This window comes from Arachis hypogaea, chromosome 15 (genome assembly GCF_003086295.3).
Source record: "Arachis hypogaea cultivar Tifrunner chromosome 15, arahy.Tifrunner.gnm2.J5K5, whole genome shotgun sequence".
Lineage (NCBI taxonomy): Eukaryota > Viridiplantae > Streptophyta > Magnoliopsida > Fabales > Fabaceae > Arachis > Arachis hypogaea.
The window spans coordinates 60934354-60955268 of NC_092050.1; the positions used below are offsets into that span (position 1 = coordinate 60934354).

The following is a 20915-nucleotide window of genomic DNA, read 5'->3' on the forward strand; positions in this document are numbered from 1 at the left end:
AACCTAGGAGGTTTAGAAACTCATACTGAAAGGAAATACAAAGTGTAAAACAAAAATATTCTGAATGATGGGCGAAAGATCTATAACAAAGTGTGATCTTCTGCTTTAAATACTAAACTAATGACTAGTAAGGGTAAAACAGTCTTTCTAGTGCTAACATCCACTTCTGGGGCCCACTTGGTGAGTGTTTGTCCTGAGCTTTGATGAGATTCACGTGCTATGAGGCTCCTAGGGTGTTGAACAATGGCTAGGGGGTCCTCTCAGGGCGTTTGGACGCTGGGCTCTGCTCTTTGGGCGCTGGATGCCTGGAAGGGGGTAGGAGGCTGGTGTTGGACGCCAGTTTTGGGTCTTCTAATCTAAAGCAAAGTATGGACCATTATACATTGCTATAAAGATCTAAAAGTCAGCTTTCCATAGCCGTTGAGAATTCTCCATTTGGACTTCTTTAGCTCCAAAAAATCTCTTCCGAGTGCAAGGAGGTCAGATCCAGACAGCATCTGCAGTGCTTTCTCTGTCTCTGAATTAGATTTTTGCTCCAGCTCCTCAATTTCAGCCAGAAAATACCTGAAATTGTACTAAAACACAAAAACTCATAGTAGAATCCAAAAATGTGAATTTAACACTAAAACCTATAATAACTTAATAAAAACTAAACAAAACATGCTAAAAACTATATGAAAACAATGCCAAAAAGTGTATAAAATATCCGCTCATTGATTAAGAATATTTTCGACGGTTAAAAATTTCACACAAAATAATTCCCGTTGATAGTATAGTTCCCAAATAACTAACAATACTCAAATCCAATTTTAATATGGTTTGGTTGTCACAAGTACAAACCCCAATGAAAATTAATCGAAGTATTCAAACCTCGGGTCGTCTCACAAGGAATTGCAATGAAATGATCAATTATTGGCTATGAAGAACAAGAACTAATAAAAGAAAGGAAAAAAACTCTTGGCTAGACATGGGAAATTGGGATCACCATCCTTATCTAATAACCATATCTTGACAATTATGAGGAACCAAGCTCATTAAGTCTAACTCTATGCTTGAAGTACATATAATGTCTACTTCCAAGCTTGAAGTACGTTAAATGGCTTTGTCAATTTCAACTCATAAGCCCCAATCCAACTACTAATTGACATAGTAGTAGATTGGTGTCAATGGGTATCAAATCGACCGCTAGGGTTCTCAAATCACCAAATCATTTAGACCCAATGACTCAAGTTTACCCAATTCCCTTAGCCTAGGAGAAGAGTAAAGAGAACTACTCAAAAACTAGAGAAAGCATTCCATCAAACACCTAGTCTGCAATTAAAGTAAACATCACAAAATGCAAGAATTAATGAAACCCATAACTAACACAAGAAAGAAATCAACAATAGCAATGAAGATAAACATAAAAGGGACATGAAAACATGAAATTGTATTAAAAGAAAATTAAAATCCAACAAGGGTTTATGAAAGTAAAAGAGAGCAAAAAAGGAAATCAACAAGTAAAACTCGAAGAGTAAAGATATAACAACAAAAAATTAAAAGGGAAAACTAAATCAAAACAAGAATTGAAAGTTGGATCTAAGAGAATTAAACCTAAACTACCCTAAATTCTAGAGAGAAGGGAGAGATTCTCTCTCTAGAATTCTAACCTACAACATGATGAAAACCAAACTATGATACTTGGTTCATTCCCTCTTCAGTCCTTGGGTTCAATAGCATCAGAAATGAGTTGGATTGGGCCCAAAATGAGCTAGAAATCGCTGGCCACGAGTTGCTTAAAATGGCCCACGCTGATCCTGCGACACGCACGCATGGGCGACGTGTGCGCATCACTTAACTGCAAGGAAACTATAGTAAATTGTATATCATTTTAAAGCCCCAGATGTTAGCTTTCCAACACAACTGAAACTGCCCCATTTGGATCTCTCTAGCTCAAGTTATGATCGATTTAGTACCAAGAGGTCAGGATTGACACACTACAAGAAAAATACCCATTCAGCTACATTTTTTTTAAGCTACATTTGAAAAGCGTAGCCTATTCTAGGAATAGGCTACGCTTTTCTCCGTGTTTCTTTTTTGTAGGAGAATAGAAAACACATTTGTGACATCACTTGAAAAGTGTAGCCTTAGGTATTATAAATATCACTTATAAAGCGTAGCCTTATCTTAAAAGCTATGGGTTCATTTTTTACACCAAAAAATACACTTTTAAAGAGTAACCTATTTGTCAGGTTTCAGGTGCGCTTTAAAAGTGTTGCCTAATGTATCTCAAGTCAAATGTCCAACACTTAGTAAAATTTTTTTCAATTTTCAGCAAATGATCCACGTACAAACACTTAGCCAAATAAAATGAAAACATAAAACCCCACCTTAGTTTTTCCCTTCTTCGCGCCCCTCCCAACCCAGAGAAGACTCTGCGCCATCACCACTCACTGTAACATCTCTAATTTCTAACCCTAAATTCCAAAATTCCCAAATTAACTCATAAAACTCTAATTCCCAAAATTCCTAACTCTAACAGCCGCAACCTCACCCTCCTTCAACGTAACAAACAAAAGCAGCCACTGTAGAGAGAAGAGGAATCGGGAGAAGAAGAGAGGAGAGGAAAGGCCTGCCCAGCCATCACCACCGCAGCGCCGCTGCAGCTATTGCCTCCTTCAGAGCTGCGGAAAGTCGTCCTCCTTGCCGTCGAATGCCACCGTCGTGTCGCACATGAGAGAGAGAGAGAGACAGATTCGAGAGGAGCTACCCGTGATCGCTGCCGTTGAAGCCAGGCTCGTCGCCGTCACCACCAACGAAGCTGCGAGGAGCCGCTATCGTGCTCGTGTCGCTGTGCACCGTCGAGCTTCCCTCACCCTGAGCCGTCGATCTGTCGCCACCGTTATAAGGGCTTGTCGCTGGAGCCACGACTGTCACTGAGCTTCTGTCGCCGCTGCCGTTCAAGCCGCTGCTGCCGTCGATTTGGAGTTGCTGCGATTGGAGCCACTAGCGGGGGTGAGTTGCTACTGCCCTATTGCCGTCGTAATCATATTCAACGTCCACTGCCCTGAGCTGATTCTGCCCTTGAGTTCATTGAGTTCAGATTCCTTGTGCTACTGTAACTGTCATTACTGCTGCGGGAACCAACGTTTCTGTTTGGCTGTTGCTGAAGGTCTTCCACCATCACTGGAGCTGCCCAGAATCATCGTGGAAGCTGCCAAGATATATGGTTGATTTCTAATTATGCCAAGACATCATCACTAATTATTGTCTCATGTATACAATCCCTTATTTCTTGAACTTTCTAATCTGTTTTCATCCTTAGATTCCACTGAAGGCCACCCCACATCAAGTAACATACTTTGCGGAGAAGAATCTATATCCACTTATTGTCTCAGTTTCTGTAAGATAGATGTATTCTTTTCTTTTTTTATTTCTTTATTTATTAGGCCTTAAATATGATTATGAGTATTCCTTGTGGTTGAATTTTTTTTATGATTGATGCATTAAAAGAAAAAAAAACCACAGTATATTTATTGTTATTTCCAACATTTGTGTTAAGAATCAAACATTCAGACCATATTAACTAGTCCTGCTCAGGTTCATTTTCACTAGATTGTGTCCTGTTTAGTAAGTTGTGTTGTAGCTTGTTCAGTTCATATATTATAAAATATTAATTTGCTAATTTTTTCAGAAAGTAATCAAAACTGTTTATTGATATAAAACCAGGTTCCTAAACCACTTAATCAAGTTGTTTCTCTAGTTGAACAAGATTCCAACCATCAGAGTGAGAAGTCTGTTGAATAAAACCGTTTTTATTCTGTTGATGAATTTGAGGTTCGTATTATGGAGCTAGATAAGTCTGGTGGCCCTTGGCAAACAAAGGCAACAATTCCTATGCAAACTTCTGAAAATGCCCTTACAGTGAGAATGGTTACACTGTTGGTAATAGAATAGATCATGTTTTTAGCTGCTTGGCCTCACTAATTCCATTTTGTGATTTTTCCTTTTGCATAGAATACATCCTCCAAAGAAAATGAAACACTTTTGGCTGTTGGCACTGCTTATGTGCAAGGAGGAGAAGTGGCTGCTAGAGGACGTATCCTGCTGTTCTCTTTAGGAAAAAATACCGATAATCCTCAAACTCTGGTATCTTTGGGGTTGCTTTCTCAAATTTTGGCTGAATTTTTTGTCACTTGGCTAAACCTTGAGTGATGCCTTTTTTTGGACAGTTATTAAATGTTCATTTTCACAGGTTTCAGAGGTGTACTCAAAGGAATTAAAAGGAGCTATATCTGCCTTGGCCTCTCTTCAGGGCCATCTCTTGATAGCATCTGGTCCAAAAATTATTTTGCACAAGTGGACTGGCATTGAGTTGAATGGGATTGCATTTTTTGATGCACCACCGTTACATGTTGTGAGCTTAAATATAGTAAGGGAGATTTCCTTAAATCTTTTGTTAAACAATAACAACCAAGCTTGTCCCATTTTTTTGGGTTTTTGGGGGTTAAAAGAATTTTGAAATTATCTGTCCCTGTAATTTTCTGAGAGAAATACGCTTTGAATGCTTACCTTAAATATATTGAACAAGTGCCGGTGAAGTGAAAAGAAAAAATGAAAATGAGAATGAGATAAATGGATGTTCTTGAATTAATTTCTTCTTACCTCTTATCTCTGTTAACATTTTTCCAGGTAAAATAAGGTTTAGTTTTTAGCTATACACAATTTCAAACTCCACAAAATTTATCTATACACAATTTCAAACTTAGGAGGCAAGAGGCTTCTATAGAAGAGCATTGCTCTAGCTTTCTTACTAATATTGATTCAGAATCTATTGATGGAAAACATGTAGCATCAGTAACTGCAATATCTAGAGAATCTGAATGCACAATGGGAGTTAATGACAAGATTGGAGATTCTGGAGAAAGATTTTTCAGTTCTGAGAATTCATCTCTGCTAGTTGAAGCAGTTGATGTGAATTCAACATCTGATGGAGAAGAGCAAGAGAAATGTTGTGAAGAGTTGTCAAATTTGCAGGCACGCCAGAATGAACAAGGGGACTCATTGGATGGAATAGTTGACGATACTGGGAGCAAGTCTGCAAGCAGCGTTTGCCTCATCTGGTTTTTATTTTTGACATTAACTCCACCTTAAACAATTTTGATACTCACACTTATTCACTTACTTAACATGTCAGGTGCTAATCAATGCCACTGCTGATCGAAACTGCACGACACTATCGCAGGTCAGATATTGGCAATAAATTCTTCTGTTTCTTATTTATTTGCTCCAATTTATCAAAACCTTGCATGTTTTAATGTCACCCTATTTTGCTATACTCCTCTAATTTTCTTAGTGCCAACCACTCTATCTACACATCATGTGTAATTGTAAAACAGATTTGCATAACAATCTTTTTATTCGTCACTATCACTTTTTGTAAAACAGATGTGCCAACTGCTCTATCTTACATGCATTTGAAAAGATTTAGGTGCTCCAATTGAATATCTATAGTTTCTGTTTCATGATTTGTTGGTTTGTTTGTGAATATTTGAAATTTGGAATGCTCTGACTGAGTTGATATTGTTGCTGATTTTGAACCTAAACTTTGGCTTTTGTTGTTGCATTTTCATTTGAATTTCTGGATATATTATAATCAGTTCATATATACAAAATCCACCAATATCATGGTTTTGCAGATTGACGAAGAGCTTCTTCAGGAAGTGGTTAATATGGGATTTGACAGAAATCAATTGGTTGAATCTTTATGCAACAGGACCCAAAATGAGGTCTGTGCCCTTTATTCTCTCCTTTCGTGTCTTCTTGATTGTCTCTTATTATTATCTATACATTTCTGGTACTGTGGCAAACTACTTGTTATTGGATAATGGGTTCCATGTTTCTAGTGGCTATCTTGGAGCTGAGTTTCAAGAGACTATGGTTGACTCTTTACCTTAGATAGTTGACTCTTTTAAGTCTTAATGGATCTAATAATATCTCTTCCTCTGTTCAATATCTCCCACTTATTTATTTATTTTCATGTGGTTTTGTTGTTACCATGTTTGGTTAATGTGAGTGTTGAGCTGAAAAAGAGTAATGTCTGTGTTCTTTTAGCAATTCACTAATGTTGTTGGGACCCTTCATTTTTAATATTTTCCTTTAATTTTTCAATATGAAGTGAATGACCCTTTTGCCTTGTGAACATGGAGGTTACTAAGGAAGAGCTTAATGCAAAAATGAGAGGAAAAAGTTTCCATCTTTGGTCTGAAAAAATCATGCAAAGTTTCCAACATGTTTGTGTTTTGTTTTGTGGCAGATGGGGCTGGTGATGATTTGTTTAAAGAGCTATGGAGGCTGTGTGCAGGGCCATTAATGGATGTTCCTTGTGTTCAAGACAGAGTTTTCTATTTCCCTCAGGGTCACATTGAATTGGTATGATATACACTTCTTTACCTTGTTTCTGATTTTGTTTGTGAATTTCATTTTTTTCCATTTTGTGCTATGTATGCTTTCAAATTTAAGCCTTAAGGGGTTTAGTAAGTGTTATATAATTTTGATTTTTTTCTTTTGTAGTTGCCAGAACCTACAGAACAAGATTTGAGGCAGATGAAGAACCAGAAATCTCCCAAATACGATCTTCCGTCGAACAAGATATTTAAGGAACAAGATTTTTTTCTCATCTATCAGAAGATTAATAATTCTTATTAGAAGATACTTATGTAGGATACAATATTTTGGTTTTTTATAGTTTATTAGTAGTAAATTCTAAGTGAACTGTTGTATATTTTGATATGGGTATGTTTAATTTAGTGTGAGATGTATGAATACTCATTTATGATCATCCCAATATTTTTAGTTCATTATAAATATATTTTGTTAAAGGATAATTTTTATTATTTAAAGAATATTTTATGGTATTATTATGTATTTATTTTTATTTTATAATTTTTGATTAATTTAATTTAAAAAAATAAGATTATATATATAATCATATTACTAAATATTAGGTTATAGAAAAAAAAATTATTAGAATATATATATATAGAAAATAAAAAAAAAACAATGAGGGACCTAAGGCTACACTTATATATAGTAGTTATAGTATACAAAAAAAAAAGAGAGGGATTTAAGGCTACGCTTATAAAAAGTAGCTATGGTATACAATGTGGCTACGCTTTACAAGTGATGCAGTAGGGTTGAAAAGCGTAGCCTATTCTGGAAAAATGAAAGCTGAAAAGCGTAGCCTTTGGTCCTGGACAGCATCACTTGAAAAGCGTAGCCTATTCCCAAACGCCAAAAGCGTAGCCTTTGGTGCAGAAAAGCGTAGCCTTTGAGAATAGGCAACGGCCGAATAGGAATCACCCCAAAAAGCGTAGCCGTAGCCCAAAAAGCGTAGCCGTAGCCTAAGGCATCATTTTTTTTCACTTTTAACTACACTTTTCAAGTGTACCTGAATGGGTGTTTTTCTTGTAGTGACAGCTTAGCAATTCCTTCATTTCTTCATGAGTTCTCCAATTTTGCATGCTTTTTCTTCATTCCTTCAACCCAATCTTTGCCTTCTAATCCTAAAATCACTTAACAAACATATCAAGGCATCAAATAGAATTAATGAAATAAAATTAGCGATTTAAAGGCCTAAAAAGCATGTTTTTACTCTTAAGCACAAATTAGGAGAAATTCACAAAACCATGCTATTTTATTGAATAAATGTGAGAAAAATTGATAAAATTCCCTAAAATCAACTCAGGATAAACCACAAAATTGGGTTTATCAAACCTCCCCACACTTAAATCAAGCATGTCCTCATGCTAAACCAACAAAGACAAGAAAAGGGTATGAACATTTAATCAATGCAAATAACCTAAATGCATCTATCTATATGAATGCAACTAAATGCAAAATGCTTCTACCTACTTGGTCAAAAGTAAATCAATCTCCAAGAACGTATATAAACAAGTAGGGCTAAGATCATATCGTGATTCATGAATCCTACCAATTCAAATATAAAAATGAAGTTCAAATAGACTTGCAAGAAGAAAGCTCATGAAAGCCGGGAACAAGGAATTAAGCATCGAACCCTCACCGGAAGTGTATCCGCTCTAGTCGCTCAAGTGTATAGGGTTGATCACTCAATTCTCTTCTTATCATACTTTCCATGATTTTTTTTTCATCCAACAATCAACAATTAGTTAATTCATGCATACATTTATCATGAGGTCTTATTCATAGGTTGTAATGGGACTAGGGTAAAGGTAGGGATGCATATGGTCAAGTGAGCTTGAAATTTGAATCTTTGATTAACCTAAGCTCTCACCAAACACATATAAGAACCTATACAATTCTAATACAATACCTAGCTATCCATCATTCCCACTTTTTCACATACTCATGCATTCTCTTTAATTCACATTCCATATGCATTGTTATTGTTACTTTACTTTGGGGCATTTTTGTCCCCTTTTTATTGCATTTTTTTCTATATATTTTTGTTTCTTTTATTTTTCTATTTCTTTTTCTACATTTCTTTTCACATTTTTTTTTCAGAGCAAAGTACATACAAACGTATCAATGCATATGGTTTTACATATTTAATGCATAAGCACGTACCCAATCCCATGATTTTCAACAAAAATACAAAATACACTTTTACCTCAACCAACGTCCCAAGTTTCCCATACCCAAATGATACACACCTAATGACAAGTCATTTTATGCTAGTTTCACAAGCTTTTTTCATTTGTTTCATTATGTTTTATGCACTTTCTTGCACAATAAGTAAGTGGTTGGAGTGGAATTTCATGATTATTGTGATTCAATCAAACATCATTTATTTTATACAAAATCATGAGATTTATGCAAGAATTAAGTGATTAGAATGGATGATGCAAATTTTGGTGATTTTGGTGGGACTTTCATTGCTTATTTGGTTGATTTTAGGTGATAAAATGAAGAGAAAAAGGTTCAGCACAGAGCAAAGTTGCGTTTAAACAAAGAGCGCCATGCTCAGTAAGCGACGCGCACGCGTGCAGGATGCGTACGCGTGGAAGTGTTTGGTGCTCGTTTTCAAAGAGAGCACTACGTTCATCTACTCAGTGTTTTCAGACAAAATTCAAAGTTGGAGGCAAAGTTTTGCAAATGACGCGCACGCGTGCCTAACGTGCACGCATCGATGGTGCATCTAAGACAAAGCACGCGCACGTGTAGCTGGCGCTGAAGTCTGAATTGAGATTTTACTACACATGCGCACGTGTACATGACGTGCACGCGTGGGGTAGTGCTCACTAAGCCAACGTAGCGCTCACAAAGTGAACGCCATTGAGGATGCCTATGCGTGAAAGGAACGCACGAGCTATGGGAGCTGAGGATTGATAATGACGTGTATGCGTACATGACGCGTACGCGTCGATGAGCAAAAAGCGCAAAAGGATGCACACGCAGCAAAGACGCGCACGCGTGTGTAAGTGAATGCTGCGCTCACTTTGAGAACGCAACGTTCCCCTGGAAGCAGCAACCAAGTGACATTTTGATCCACTTCTTCAAAGTCCAAAAAGCCCACTCCAAGTACTGGAAGCCATAATTAGAAAGTGTATAAATAGCAAGGAATTTGATTTCATTAGAGAGCTCTCTTTTAGTATTCATTTGAGAATTGTAGAATTGAGATCAGATCTGAATTTTTCTTTCTGTTTTGCTTTCTCTTTTATGCAACTTTTACTCTTCTGCTTTGGGTCTTGAACTCGGATCGAAGAATTCTGCTGAATTTCTTCATCTGAGAGTCATCTTTTACTTTTCCTTTTATAGTTCTTAGAATTGAAGATCCGATCATAGTTCACTTCTTGTTTTATTTTGTTTTGCAATTTCTTTTATGTTTTGTCAAAGAGAGCAAATTGAGATCTAGATTCTCTTTCTGTTTTGTTATTCTATTGTAATTGTCAATTTCTCTTTTAGGATTTTAAAGTTGATCAAAGTTTTCATTCTGTTTTGAGTCTTCTGCAATTTTACATTCCTATTTTGGTACTAAGTTGATCTATTTTCTGAGTTTCTTCATCTGAGAGTTCTTAAATTCACTGCAATTTATATTTTCCAGTTCTGTTTCGACTACATTACCCAAATCCTTTTATTCTTCATGCAATTTAAGTTTCCTTGCAATTTTGATTCATTAATTTAAATTACTTGTACTTTAAGTTTCAGTTATTTACCTTTCTTGCAATTTAAATTTCAGCTCTTTTAATTTCTTGCACTTTAAGTTTCTGCAATTTACTTCTTCTACAATTTAAGATTCGGCCAATTTACTTTCTGCATTTTATTTTCATGCAATTTCAATTCTGTTAATAAAAATTTCACCAAATTCATCAAATATTTGCTTAACTAAATTCATCACCATACTAAAGTTGCTCAATCCATCAATCCCTATGGGATCGACCTCACTCCTATGAGTTATTACTACTTGATGCGACCCGGTACACTTGCCGGTGAATTTGTGTGGAATCGTTTTTCTCTCATCAAGTTTTTGGCGCCGTTGCTAGGGATTGATTTAGATTGACAATGATTAAGTAGGGTGATAATCTAGATTAAGCATTTTTTTATTTCTGTTTAAGCTAACCTTAACTTCACTCTAGCAGTAGAGTGATTTGTTTTTGGTTTCTGGTTTGTTTGTGTTTTATGCCAGGGGGAAGAAGAGGTGAATCCACCTCTTTTGATTCTGAGCCAGAGAGAACACTGTTGAGATTGAGAAGAGAGGCAAGAGGGGAGAGACTTGTTGGAGAAGAAGATTCAGAAGAAGAAAACCAAGAGATGGAGGGGAATCCTCCTAATCCACCAGAGGAAGTGGCCAATAATGGCCCACCTCAGAGGAGAGTTCTAGCTTCATACACCTTCCCCAATCCAAGGTACTGTAGGAGTAGCATTCTCACTCCCAATGTTCATGCAAACAATTTTGAGTTGAAGCCTGAACTCATCACCCTGGTGCAGAATAATTGTTCCTATGGAGGAGGTCCACTTGAAGATCCAAACCAGCATTTATCCATCTTCCTAAGGATTTATGAAACTGTCAAAACCAATGGTGTTCATCCAGACATTTACAAGCTGCTGGTATTTCCATTTTCCCTAAGAGACAAGGGTTCTCAATGGCTAGAGACATTCCCCAAGGAGAGCATCAACAATTGGGAAGATCTAGTGAGAAAATTTCTAGCCAAGTTCTATCCACCCCAAAGGATCATCAGACTGAAGATAGAGGTACAAACATTCACTCAATTAGATGGAGAGTCACTGTATGATGCCTGGGAGAGATACAATGCCTTAATTAGAAAGTGCCCACCAGAAATCTTCAATGAATGGGATAGACTTCAAAATTTTTATGAGGGATTAACAATGAGAGCTCAAGAGGCACTTGACTATTCAGCAGGAGGCTCAGTGTAACTCATGAAGACAGCTGAGGAAGCCCAAAATTTGATAGATACTGTAACAAACAACCAATACTTCTATGGTCATCAAAGGCAACGCCAACCAGCTCAAAGGAAGAGTGTATTAGAGCTGGAAGGTGTGGATACTATCCTAGCACAAAACAAGGTGATGCATCAACATATCCAGCAACAAACAGAGATGATAGCGAAGAGGATTGATGGTCTTCAAGTTGCAGTAGTGAACACTACAAATCAACCACCAGCTGGGTGGGGGCAGAATGAAGAAACCTATGAAGAGTGATGAGCGGATAATTTATACGCTTTTTGGCATTATTTTTACATGGTTTTTAGTATGATTTAGTTAGTTTTTAGTATATTTTTATTAGTTTTTAAATAAAATTCACATTTCTGGACTTTACTAGGAGTTTGTGGGTTTTTCTGTGATTTCAGGTATTTTTTGACTGAAATTGAAGGACTTGAGCAAAAATTTGATTCAGAGGCTGAAGAAGGATTGCAGATGCTGTTGGATTCTGACCTCCCTGCACTCAAAGTGGATTTTATGGAACTACAAGAGTTCAAATGTCGCGCTCTCAATTGCGTTAGAAAGTAGACATCTAGGGATTTCTAACAATATATAATAGTCCATACTTTGCTTGAGTTTAGATGACGCAAACTGGCATTCAACGCCAGCTTTCTGCCCTATTCTGGAGTTAAACGCCAGAAACAGGTTGCAAAGCAGAGTTAAACGCCAGAAACAGGTTACAAACTGGCATTCAACTCCAAGGAAGACCTCTACACGTGAAACCTTCAATGCTCAGCCCAAGCACACACCAAGTGGGCCTGGAAGTGGATTTCTGCATTATTTACTCATTTCTGTAAACCCTAGTTACTAGTTTAGTATAAAAACTACTTTTAGTGATTTATTTCACATCTCTGGAACACATATTGTAACTTTTACGTTTTGAGACCTCCATGGGAGGCTGGCCACTCGGCCATGTCTACCCTATTTTCACTTATGTATTTTCAACGGTAGAGTTTCTACACACCATAGATTAAGGTTTGGAGCTCTGCTGTTCCTCATGAATTAATGCAAAGTACTATTGTTTTTCTGTTCAACTCAAGCATATTTCTTCTCTAAGATATTCATTCGTACACAAGAACATGATGAATGTGATGATTATGTGACGCTCATCACCATTCTCACTTATGAACGTGTGCCTGACAAACACTTCAGTTCTACATGAAAACAAGCTTGAATGCATATCTCTTAGCTTCCTGATCTACGAACAGAGTCTTCGTGGTATAGGCTAGAATTAATGGCGGCCATTCTTGAGATCCAGAAAGTCTAAACCTTGTCTGTGGTATTCCGAGTAGGATCTGGGAAGGGATGGCTGTGACGAGATTCAAACTCGCGAGTGCTGGGCGTAGTGACAGACGCAAAAGGATTACTGAATCCTATTCCAGTATGATCGAGAACCGATAGATGATTAGCCGTGTGGTGACATCGCATTTTGGACCATTTTCATTGAGAGGACGGGATGTAGCCATTGACAACGGTGATGCCCAACATAAAGCTTGCCATGGAAAGGAGTATGAAGGATTGGATTAAATCAGTAGGAAAACAGAGGTTCAGAAGGAATAAAAGCATCTCCATATGCTTATCTGAAATTCTCACCAATGAATTACATAAGTATCTCTATCTTTATTTTACGTTTTATTTATCTTTTCATTATTAAAACTCTATAACCATTTGAATCCACCTGAATGAGATTTACAAGGTGACCATAGCTTGCTTCAAGCCGACAATCTCCGTGGGATCGACCCTTACTCACGTAAGGTTTATTACTTGGACGACCCAATGCACTTGCTGGTTAGTTGTGCGAAGTTGTGACAAAGAACTAAGATTATGGACGTGCGTATAAATTTTTTGGCGCCGTTACTGATCCGAGGGTTACCTGAAACTATAGGTCGATCTCGGACGAGATCTTCTGTACTGGTCAGAGATGACGGGTCCGGCTGGTGGGTGGCGGCCAAAGCTGTCGTGTCTGACTTATTGGACTGGCTGCACTTCTGATCCTTGGTCACCGGAGGGTGGGGGGTACCTGAAAGAGACTCCGATGCTTAAGTTAGCACGGGTATTAAATAGGTTTTTTGTAGAATCAGAGTATGAGTTATACCTGGGTGCTCGAGTGTATTTATAATGGTTGTGGAATAACTATTTTTAGATAAGATAAGTTAGTTATCTTATCTTATCTTTATCTTTGAGTTGAGGTCAGCTTATCTTCAACGGAACCTCCCTTATCTCTATAGGCTTGGACTGCCTTTGGATTTAGGTCGTGTTCCTCTATTTGGGCCCTTTACTGGGCTTTTCTGTCGATTCATTCGACCTCTTTTGAGAAGAGGTCGGATAGCCTGACCTGAAGAGGTCGGTCACTTTATTACTGAACATCCCGGATCAGATAGCTCGAACCAGGGTGTGAACAGTGCCCCTGCTTGAGCTCGGTCTTCTGGTTTGAGGTTGAGTCTTTGACTTCAAACTTTCTATAGTGAAGCCGAACTCGAACATTTGGTCGACTCCTTTCTTTGTAGAACCTTTTTGAATGTGGAACGTTTTCCTCTAAAAGCGCGCGCTTTGCATTAGCGCTCTGTTCTTGGGAAGGCGCAAGGGTTTAATACCCTCATTAATTAGCTTTTAGTGCCCCATTCCCCTTTTTATTTTGAACTTTACGCACAGAAACGGTTTCTCTTCTCCGTTTTTACTTGTAACTTCCCTTTTCCTTCTCCCTTTCTGTTTCCTGAAGTTTTGCAATTTTCATATTTCTTCCCTGCGACATCCTTTGGTGATTTCTTGGTGTTTTTCTTTGCTTGAGAGGCGATTCTGTCCTACGTCTTTGATCTTCTACGAGAACTTCTTCCTTTGTTCAGGTTGGTTCTTCTTTTCATCGTTCTCATCCTTTTTTCTCTGATAATGCCTTAATTCTGATTGTATGTTTGGAAAGTCTTGATACTTTTTGTGGCCTTGTGTTTGCTTGTTTTTCTGGTTTTTCCTTTTTTGTTTTTGCGCATACCCCTAGTGTTTCTGTTGATGCTTCCTAGGGTTTTGCACGTTCTACTGTTGCTTCTGGCTATTTTTTGAAAAGACTGTATCTTGAGGTGGTTTTCAAAATAGTAGTTTGACTTTTGCCCTGTTGATAGCTTTCCTCATCACTTGTTAAGATTTTCTTTGTTTGTTTGGGGTGTGTCTTTGATGACTACTTCTTCTAAACATTTTGTTGCTATCTGCCTTCATTTTTTTCTTTTTTTTTTTTATTTTGAACTGGGACGGTGAGTCTGGTAGTTCGTTTAGATGGCCGTGTTTTGATTTGTGGCTCGTTGCCTTTATGGGGTCATTTTGGTTGTAGAACAGAGAGGTTTAGTTATTTTCTTGTGTCGAGACGTATGCCTGTTTTCCTGAATCTTTGTCCTGTTAGTTGCCTCCAAAGGATGCCCCTGGATCTTTTTGGTACGGGTCCTGGGGTTTCTTTTTGTTGCTTGTTCTGTACTGGGTTATGTTGGCCGAGTTATTCTGATTTTATCCAGGATCTTTTTAGTAATCCAATCTTCTTTTCTTTGTTTGTAGGACTAGTTTGGCCATGTCTTCTCGCAATAACATTGTAGAGGTGTCTTCTAAAATTCCCGAAGGGATGTCCGATTGGCTGGACTCCCTTGTCTTGATGTGTGTCTCTGTGGTGGATGCTGGGTTTTATGTAGAGCTGAGGAAACGTCATAGAGTTTGTGGTGGCGGTGCTCGGGAGAGGGACTATGAGCTTGTAGCACCCGACTCTGACAAGAGGGTTTGTTTTCCTACTTCGGTCGAGGGGGAGCATCCCTTCTTCTATGCCTATGAATATTTCTTCAGCCAGTTGGACATTACTTTTCCTTTTACTGCTTTCGAGACCGGCTTATTGTGGTCGTGTAACATTGTCCCATCCCAGCTTCATCCGAATTCCTGGGGTTTTATCAAGATCTTTCAGATGCTTTGCCGAGAGTTAGGCATAACACCTTCTCATACTCTTTTTCTCTATCTTTTTGTTTCTGCCAAGCCTGGAGCTTCTTCCAAAAAGAAGGCTTCCTGGGTTTCTTTTAGGTCTGCCCAGGGGCATAAAGTTTTTTCCATGTACGATGAAACTTTTAAGGATTTTAAGAATTATTTCTTTAGAGTCCGTACTGTTGAGGGGTCCACCCCTTTTTTCTTGATGAGAATAACGAGCCTGCTTTTCCTCTAAAATGGCAAAAGGATGTGAGAGTATCTCGTTATACATGGGAGATGCTTGACGAGGTTGAGCGGGTTTTTGTAATTGTTCTTGAAGATTTATGGGGGGAACCACCCCATCTTGATACAAAAAAGTTTTTGAGTGACCCGTCCCTGGTTCGAACTGCTTTGGGTACTGTCTGACTTGTTTCTATACTTGTTTCTTAGTTTTGCTTCCTCTTTCTGTGATTGTAACCCCTAATTGTGGTTGATTCTGTATTTTCAGAGATGTCTAAGAACATTGATTCCATGAAGGCCTTCAAAAAGGCAAGGAAGGTTGCTGCTGCTCAAAATATATCGGCCAAGGTGACAGGAGAGGGATCTTCTCAAGTTCTGGTGAAGCCGCCTGTGCCGAGTTCTCCTCGGGTTCATCTGGCTGACCCTCCAGAGACTTCTGCTGCTATTTTTGATGTTCCTCCCAACAAGAAACAAAAAACAATTGAGCCTTTCAACCTTGATGCTCCTGACTTCGATGCGGTGGAATTTGTTGATCAGCAAATCAGTCCTTATGGTGCCCTCCCTATGGATGATGTATCGCTCCTTCGCCATTTGGACATTATAACTCGAAGTAGTGTTAAAATGGCATATATGGGAGCTGCCTTGTACCGAACTGCTCAAAATCTTCCTCTTCATGCCTGATGAGCGGATAATTTATACGCTTTTTGGCATTGTTTTTACTTAGTTTTTAGTATAATTTAATTAGTTTTTAGTATATTTTTATTAGTTTTTAAATAAAAATCACATTTCTGGACTTTATTATGAGTTTGTGTTTTTTTCCGTGATTTCAGGTAATTTCTGGATGAAATTGAGGGACTTGAGCAAAAATCAGATTCAGAGGCTGAAGAAGGACTGCATATGCTATTGGATTCTGACCTCCCTGCACTCAAAGTGCATTTTCTGGAGCTACAAGAGTCCAAATGGCAAGATCTCAATTGCGTTGGAAAGTAGACATCCAGGGCTTTCCAGCAATATATAATAGTCCATACTTTGCTCGAGTTTAGACGACACAAATTGGCATTCAACGCCAGCTTTCTGCTCTATTCTGGAGTTAAACGCCAGAAACAGGTTGCAAATCAGAGTTAAACGCCAGAAATAGGCTACAACCTGGCGTTTAACTCCAAAAAGAGTCTCTATACATGAAAGCTCAATGCTCAGCCCAAGCACACACCAAGTGGGCCCGGAAGTGGATTTCTGCATTATTTACTTAATCCTATAACCCTAATAACTAGTTTAGTATAAATAGAACTTTTTACTATTGTACTTGGGGTCTTTTTCCCTATTTTTTGAATTCATATGCCAGTTTGGGAGGCTAGCCATTCGGCCATGCCTGGAGCTTGTTCTTATGTATTTTCAACGGTAGAGTTTCTACACACTATAGATTAAGGTGTGGAGCTCTGCTGTTCCTCATGAATTAATGCAAAGTACTATTGTTTTTCTATTCAATTCAAGCCTATTTCTTCTCTAAGATATTAATTCGCACACAAGAACATGATGAAGTGATGATTATGTGACGCTCATCATCATTCTTACTTATGAACGCGTGCCTGACAACCACTTCCATTCTACATGCAAACAAGCTTGAATGTGTATCTCTTAGCCTCCTGATCGTGAGATCAAAGTCTTCGTGGTATAGGCTAGAATTATTGGCGGCCATTCTTGAGATCCGGACAGTCTAAACCTTGTCTATGGTATTCCGAGTAGGATCTGGGAAGGGATGGCTGTGACGAGCTTCAAACTCGCGAGTGCTGGGCGTAGTGACAGACGCAAAAGGATTACTGAATCCTATTCCAGTATGATCAAGAACCGACAGATGATTAGCCGTGCGGTGACAGTGCATTTTGGACCATTTTCACTGAGAGGTTGGGATGTAGCCATTGACAACGATGATACCCAACATACAGCTTGCAATAGAAAGGAGTATGAAGGATTGGATGAAAGCAGTAGAAAAGCAGAGATTCAGAAAGAACTAAGCATCTCCATACGCTTATCTGAAATTCTCACCAATGAATTACATAAGTATCTCTATCCTGTTTTATGTTTTATTTATCTTTTAATTATTAAAACTCTATAACCATTTGAATCCTCCTAACTGAGATTTACAAGGTGACCATAACTTGCATCAAGCTGACAATCTCCGTGGGATCGACCCTTACTCACATAAGGTTTATTACTTGGACGACCCAGTGCACTTGCTGGTTAGTTGTGCGAAGTTGTGACAAAGAACTAAAATTATGAACGTGCGTATTAAGTTTTTAGCGCCGTTAGCAAGGAATGAACGATCACGATTTCCCACACTAACTTTTTGGCGCCGTTACCGGGGATTGTTGGAATTCGAACAACTGACGGTTCATCTTGTTGCTCAGATTAGGTAATTTTATTTTATTTTATTTTTAAGCTTTTAGTTTTCAAAAAAAAATTTAAAAATAAATTATTCTATGGCTTCAGAATTTTGTAGAATGAATTCTAGGGTTTCTTCATGATTTGTTGAAGCTTGGCTGGCTGTCAAGCTATGTCTGAATTTTTGGACTGAGGTTTCCACTTATCATGGCAAGTGTCCTTGGACTCTCATCTAATCAGCTGTTATATGCCTGATTTGTATCTACTGAAGCTTGGCTGGCCATTGGCCATGTCTAGTGTTTTGGACCGGAGCTTTCATTGAAAGCTTGGCTGGCTAGTAAGCCATGTCTAATTCCTGGACCGGAGCTTTAGACTAACATTGCATGATTCCTGGAATTCTCATTAGAAATTTTGAAATCCTTATTTTTCTTTTTCCAATTAATTTTCGAAAAAAATTAATAAAATTATAAAACCAAAAATTTGATGTTTCTTGTTTGAGTCTTGTGTCAGTTTTTAAGTTTGGTGTCAATTGCATGTGTTTTAATTTCCCGTAATTTTTGAAAAATTCATGCATGTGTTCATCATAATCTTCAAGTTGTTCTTGATGATTTTTCTTGTTTGATCTTTGCATTTTCTTGTTGTGCATCTTTTCTTGTTTTTCATATGCATTTTCAATTTGTTAGTGTCTCAACATAAAAAATTTTTAAGTTTGGTGTCTTGCATGTGTTTCTTTTCTTAAAAATTTTTCAAAAATAAAGTTCTTGGTGTTCATCTTGACATTCAAAGTGTTCTTGGTGTTCATCTTGATATTCAAAGTGTTCTTGCATGGATTAGTTGTTTTGATTCATAATTTTTATGTTTTATTTCATTTTTGTTGTTTAATGAAAAAAAAAGATAGAAAAACAACAAAATGATATCTTTTCTCTTTCTTCATTAAAAATTCAAAAATCAAAAAAATATGTTTCCCTTATTTCACTCATAATTTTCGAAAATTTGGTTTGATTTAGTCAAAAGTTTTAAAAATCTAGTTGTTTCTTATAAGTCAAGTCAAATTTTCAATTTAAAAATCCTATCTTTTCAAAACTTTTTCAAAAACCAAATCCTTTTCATTTTTCATTCATATTTTCGAAAATTTCAAATTGATTTTTAAAATCTTTTCTTATTTTCATTTCATATTTTCAAAATTAATGCTAACAATTAATGTGATTGATTCAAAAATTTTAAGTTTGTTACTTGCCTAGTAAGAAAGGTTCAATCTTTAAATTTCAAAATCATATCTTTTTGTTTCTTGTTAGTCAAGTAACCAACTTCAATTTTAAAAAGTCAAATTTTTTAATTTCTTTTTCAAATCTTTTTCAAAATAAATGTCAATCACATCTTTTTCAAAACTTAATTTTAAAATCTTTTCTAACTTTTTATCTTTTCAAATTTGATTTTCAAATCTTTTTCAGTTAACCACTTAACTTTTTGTTTGATTTTAAAAGTTTTCTATTTCAATCATATCTTTTTCAAAACTACCTAACTAATTCTCCCTCTAATTTTCGAAAATCACTAACCTCTTTTTCAAAATTTCTTTTTAATTAACTAATTGTTTTAAATTTTTTTAATTTTTGTCTTTTTTAATTTTCGAATTTTAACTTTAATTTTAAATTAAAAACAAAAAATATTTTTATTTTATTTTATTTAATTTTCGAATTCTTCCCTCTCTCATCTCCTTCTAATTATTTAATTATTTACTAACACTTCTCATCTACTCAAAAATTCGAACCAACTCTTCTCTTATGTGTTCGAATTCTTATCTTTTCTTTCTTCCATCCTTCTCTTCTTATACTCATATAAGGAATCTTTATACTGTGACATAGAGGATTCCATATTTTCTTTTATGTTCTCTTCTTTTTCATATGAGCAGGAACAAGGATAAGAACATTCTTGTTGAAGCTGATCCTGAACCTGAAAGGACTCTGGAGAGGAAGCTAAGGGAAGCCAAAACACAACTCTCTGGAGAAAATCTGACAGAAATTTTTGAAAAAGAAGGAGACATGGCCGAAAATAATAACAATGGTGGAGATGCAAAGAAGATGCTTGGTGACTTTACTGCACCAAATTCCAACTTGCATGGAAGAAGCATCTCAATCCCTGCCATTGGAGCAAACAATTTTGAGCTAAAGCCTCAATTTGTTTCTCTGATGTAACAGAATTGCAAGTTTCATGAACTTCCATCAGAAGATCCTTTTCAGTTCTTAACTAAATTCTTGTAAATCTGTGATACTGTTAAGACCAATGGGGTTGATCCCGAGGTCTACAGGCTTATGCTTTTCCCATTTGCTGTAAGAGACAGAGCTAGAATATGGTTGGACTTTCAACCTAAAGATAGCCTGAACTCTTGGGATAAGCTGGTCACGGCTTTCTTAGCCAAGTTCTTTCCTCCTCAAAAGCTTAGCAAGCTTAGAGTGGATGTTCAAACCTTCAAACAGAAAGAAGGTAAATCCCTCTATGAAGCTTGGGAGAGATACAAGTAACTAACCAAAAAGTGTCCTTCTGACATGCTTTCAGAATGGACCATCCTGGATATATTCTATGATGGTCTGTCTGAATTATCTAAGATATCATTAGACCATTCTGCTGGTGGATCCATTCACCTAAAGAAAACGCTTGCAGAAGCTTAAGAACTCATTGACATGGTTGCAAATAACCAGTTCATGTACACTTCTGAAAGGAATCCTGTGAGTAATGGAACGCCTCAGAGGAAGGGAGTTCTTGAAATTGATACTCTGAATGCCATATTGGCTCAGAACAAAATATTGACTCAGCAAGTCAATATGATTTCTCAGAGTCTGAATGGATTGCAAGCTGCATCCAACAGTACTAAAGAAGCATCTTCTGAAGAAGAAGCTTATGATCCTGAGAAC

General features: G+C 37.2%; 1 non-coding gene across 1 annotated transcript; it reads right to left on the reverse strand.

Moving 5' to 3' along the window:
- Window positions 1–20447: 20447 nt before the first annotated feature.
- Window positions 20448–20555, reverse strand: LOC112752787 (small nucleolar RNA R71). The gene has a single exon (XR_003177203.1). It is a non-coding gene; the product is annotated as a small nucleolar RNA R71 (small nucleolar RNA).
- Between the last annotated feature and the right edge of the window lie 360 nt (window positions 20556–20915).